The 5035-nt window shown below is 35.7% G+C and overlaps 1 protein-coding gene across 1 annotated transcript in view; it reads left to right on the forward strand.

The window, feature by feature from the left end:
* LOC100961413 (alpha-1-macroglobulin-like) overlaps positions 1–5035 on the forward strand; it is an 18664-nt gene that overhangs the window by 1660 nt on the left and 11969 nt on the right. The gene's annotated exons all lie outside the window — the stretch shown is intronic.

Genomic DNA, 5035 nt, shown 5'->3' on the forward strand with positions numbered 1-5035 from the left:
TTTATATCTAAAGTCAGGATGGCAACACCAAACTCCCTGAGGTGTTGCAATTATAAAATGAAAGAGATGCAATTATGATTCTATGTAATAGCATGTTTTGTTTTTTAAAAAAACTGAGCTTTATTGATTTTTATATTCTTTAATGCCAAGCAAATGGTACCTTCTTTTCAACCTTAAGAGAAAGCATGTTAACAAATAATCCACAAAACTTAGAGTATCATCACTACAGTTTTATCCCCCATATCCTGTAACATTCTATATAAATTTTTCTTTTGGTTTTGTTACCTATCCATTTTTTCTTCCTCATTTTAATCAACTTAATCCTGACCATCAAGAGAGCTACTAGACTCACAAGTAGGTTTTGTGTGGGCAAAAACTAAAAATCATACCTAGATTACTAAACAAAGTTCTAATTTTGCCTTTCTTGTCTGCAGGCTTTCGCTACTTCTATGTAATCTGTCTACCCTTAAACATTGTTTTTCTCATGTCACATATTTCTCAGATGTAATCACTACTTACGCAGAATTCAAAGAGCTATTACAGTTAAAGCTTTAAAAGAGCATATCTAACTCTATTATTTTATACATCTATTTATAAATATGTCTTTATGTATAATTATCTTAAAAATGATAACTATGGCAATCAGAAGGCATATGAGATATAATACTAAAATAAATATGTTTAAGATAATATAAAAGATATATTTAAAGATTTTATATATATCTTCATATATATCTTTAATATATATTCTTTCTAATCTCTGGAGTACCACATGAGATCATCATTTCAGTATAAGAGTAATGTTTGGTACATTAAGTTACTATTTATCCTTCCCTTCATCTTACAGCTGCATTTGCTCTTTTTGTTTTGCTTTTTTATTGTTGGGGATTCATTGAGGGTACAAGAAACTAGGGTTACACTGATTGCATTTGTTAGGGAAAGTCCCTCATCCCCCTCCCTCCTTCTCTCTCTCTGCTCTCCCCTCCCCCTAACCCCCACTAGGTCATTAATTGTCCTCATTCAAAATTGAGAACATAGGATTCATGCTTCTCCATTCTTGTGATGCTTTCCTAAGAATTATATGTTCCACGTCCATCCACGTTAATACAAAGGACATAAAGTCTCCATCTTTTTTAATCACTGAATGCCATTCCATGGTATACATATACCACAGCTTGTTAATCCATTCCTGGGTTGAGGGGCATTCAGGCTGATTCCACATTTTGGTGATAGTAAATTGATCTGCAATAAACAGTCTAGTGCAAGTAGTAGACTGTCCTAGCAAGTCCTTGTGGTAAAAGGACATTTTTCCTCTGGGTATATGTCCAGTAATGGGATGGCAGGATCAAACAGGAGGTCTAGCTTGAGTTCTTTGAGAATTCTCTATACTTCCATCCTAAAAGGTTGCATTAGTTTGCAGTCCCACTAGCAGTGTAAAAGTGTTCCCTTCTCTCCACATCCATGCCAGCATCTGCAGCTTTGAGATTTTGTGATGTGGGCCATTCTTGCTGGGGTTAGATGGTATCTCAGAGTGATTTTGACTTCCATTTCTCTAATAATTAGGGATGATGAGCATTTTTTCATATGTTTGTTCGCCATTCGTCTGTCTTCTTTAGAGAAGGTTCTATTCATGTCTCTTGCCCATTGACATATAGGATTGTTGGATTTTTTCATGTGGAGTAACTTGAGTTCTCTATAGATCCTAGTTATCAAGCTTTTGTGTGATAAATATGCAAATAACCTCTCCTATTGTGTAGGTTGTCTATTGCTTTGGTTGTTGTCTCCTTAGTTGTACAGAAGCTTTTCCGTTTCATTAAGTCCCATTTGTTTAGTTTTGTTGTTGTTGCGATTGCCACAGAAGCCTTCTTCATAAAGTCTTTCCCCAGGCCAATATCTTCCAGTGTTTTTCCTATGTTTTGTTTGAGGATTTTTGATGTTTCATGCCTTAAATTAAGTGTTTTATCCATCTTGAATCAATTTTTGTGAGTGGAGAAAGGTGTGGGTCGAGTTTCAGTCTTTTACATGTGGATATCCAGTTCTCCCAACACCATTTATTTATGTTTGTTTGTTTGTTTGTTTGTTTGTTTGCAGTTTTGGCCAGGGCTGGGTTTCAACCCACTACCTCTGGCATATGGGGCCAGCACCCTACTCCTTTAAACCACAGGTGCCACCCCCAGCTCTTCTTTGAAGGTTTGAATTCTGGTGTGAAGCCATCCGGACTAGGGCATTTTTTGTTGGGAGATCTTTTGTTTCTTTGATCTCAGCTTGAAATTGGTCTGTTTAGGAGCTCTATTTCTTCCTGGATAAGTCTAGGGAGAGGGTGTGATTCCAAATATTGATCCATTTCCTTCATATTGTCAAATTTCTGGGCATAGAGTTTCTTGTAGTATTCAAAGATAATCTCTTGTATCTCTGTGGCATCTGTTGTTATTTCCCCTATATCATCTCTGATTCGGGTTACTAGAGATTTTACTTTTCTATTTCTGGCCAAAGGTTTATCTATTTTATTTATTTTTCCAGAAGTCAACTTCTTGCATCATTAATTTTCTTATTGATTCTTTTGTTTTCAATTACATTAATCTCTGGTTTACTTTTGGATATTTCTTATCTTCTTCTGGGTTTAGGCTTAGATTGTTCCTTTTCAAATTCCATAAGATGACTTGTGAGTTTGTTGATATGCTGTTGTTCTGGTTTTCAGATGCAGGCATATAAAGTGATAAATTTTCCTCTCAGGACTGCTTTTGCTATATCTTACAGGCTTTGGTAGCTTGTGTCTTCCTTGTTGTTATGCTCAAAGAAGTTAATAATTTCCTTTTTTATTTTTTCCTGAACCCAGCTGTCATTCAGCATAAGGTTTAATTTCCATGCTTTTGTGTGGGGTTGAACGTTCTTGTTGGAGTTAAGTTCCACCCATAATGCCTTGTGGTTTGAGAAGCTACCAGGTAAAATTTCAGTTCTTTTGATTCTGTTGAGGTTTGTTTTGTGTCCTAGGATATGATCATTTTGGAGAATGTTCTATGGGCCAATGAGAAGACTGTATATTCTTTATCTTTAGGATGGATATGTTTATCAAGCATAGTTGTTCTAGGGTCTGATTTAAGTATCTTATATCTTTGTTTAATTTCTGTTTAGAGGATCTGTCCAGCTCTGTAAGAGGAGTGTTAAAGTCCCCTGCTATTATGGTGTTATAGGATATCATATTGCTCAGACTAATTAAGGTCTATTTCAAGAATCTGGGAGCATTTAAGTTGGGTGCATAAATATTTAGATTTGAAACATCTTCTTGTTATATTTTTCCCTTGACCAATATAAAATAACCAACTTTGTCTTTTCTTTACTTTAGTTGCTTAAATCCACATGTATCTGGAAATAAGATTGCAATCTTCTGAATTCCATTTGCTTGAAAAATTGTCTTCCAAACTTTAACTCAGTTTTAATTTGTCTTTTGATGATAGGTGTATTTCCTGCAGGCAACAAATGGATGGCTTGTGTTTTTTAATCTAGTCAACCAATCTATGCCTCTTTAGTGGGCAGTTCAAGCCATTAACATTTATTGAGATAATTGATAAGTGTGGTAGCATTCTATTCATCTTATTTTGTGAAAGTCCATTGCTTAGTTTTATCTTTTGCATCATTGTGGAAGCTAGGTTCTGTCCTTTAATTTCTGGATGCTTACTTTGCTGGTGGTCCATTGTGATGATCAATGTGTAGAACAGGTTGAAGTATTTCCTGTAAAGCTAGTCTTGTTGTAGCAAATTTTGTCAATGTTCATATCAGTAAAGAATTGATTTCTCCATCAATTTTAAAGCTTAGCTTAGCAGGACATGGAATTCTGGGCTGGAAATTGTTCTGCTTAAGTAGATTAAGGTAGGTGACCATTGTCTTCTTGCTTGAAAAGTTTCATTAGAGAAGTCTGTAGTCGCCCTGATGGATTTGCCCCTGTAGGTCAATTGGTGTTTACTCCTAGCAGCTCGCAAAATCTTTTTTGTCTTGACAGTTGACAGGTTCATCACAATGTGTCTGGGAGAAGCTCCGTTAGAGTTGAGGCGACCTGAGGTCTGATATCCCTCTGAAAGGAGTGTGTCACAATCTTTGGTGATATTTGGAAATTTTTCATTTATAATATTCTCTAGTATGGCATCCATTTCCTCTGGGGCATTCTTCTTCCCCTTCTGGGATACCTATAACTCATGAATGCTTCATAAAGTCCCATAATTCTGTCAGTGAACATTCTGCTTTCTCTCTCTTCTCTTCTGCCTCTTTAACTACATGAGTTTAAAGAGCGTTGTCCTCTACCTCTAAGATTCATTCTTCTGCATGATCTGATCTGTTGTTGATACTTTCTATTGCATCTTTAAGTTTCCTAATTAACTGCTTCAATTCCTTCAGTTCTGCTATATCCTTTCTTTATTCTTCATATAGTTCATCTCTTATTTGATTCTGTTTTTGGATTGCCTTTTGGTTATTTTCCACTTTCCCAGCAATTTCTTTCATTATTTTTTGGTTATTTTCCACTTTATCAGCAATTTCCTTCAGTGTTTTCATCATCTATATTTTAAATTCCCCCTCTGTCATTTCTAATATTTCTTTATAGGTAGAATCCTCTATAGTATCTACCTCATGGTCCCCTGAGGGGGGTTGCTCTGGACTGGTTTTTCATGTTGCCAGGATTTTTCTCTGATTTTTCCTCATGAAGATTCAAAAGATTTTATCTGTTAAAAATCTTTATCTTTTAAATTCTTTATCTTTTATCTGTTTCCTTGCCCTAATTTTCCTTTCACTTCCTCTTGCTCTTTAAGTTACCGTGCCTCTGGCCTAAGGTTTCCATGAGTCCTTTTGGTACAGGACCAAAACGATGAGAAGATTAAAGAGCAAGAATGGAAAAAAGACTTTTAGAAAAGAAAAAAGAGAAAGGAGAAGGGGTGAGTAAAAAGGAAGATAGGCAAAAAGAAGAGAGGCACAGAAAGAGGGAGACAAGTAATAAAGGTGTACAGTAGGGTACTTTGACTCAACCTTAAAAGCCTCCAACCTCTGG

This window comes from Otolemur garnettii, unplaced genomic scaffold, assembly GCF_000181295.1.
Source record: "Otolemur garnettii isolate 467f Iridium unplaced genomic scaffold, OtoGar3 scaffold00584, whole genome shotgun sequence".
Taxonomy (NCBI): domain Eukaryota; kingdom Metazoa; phylum Chordata; class Mammalia; order Primates; family Galagidae; genus Otolemur; species Otolemur garnettii.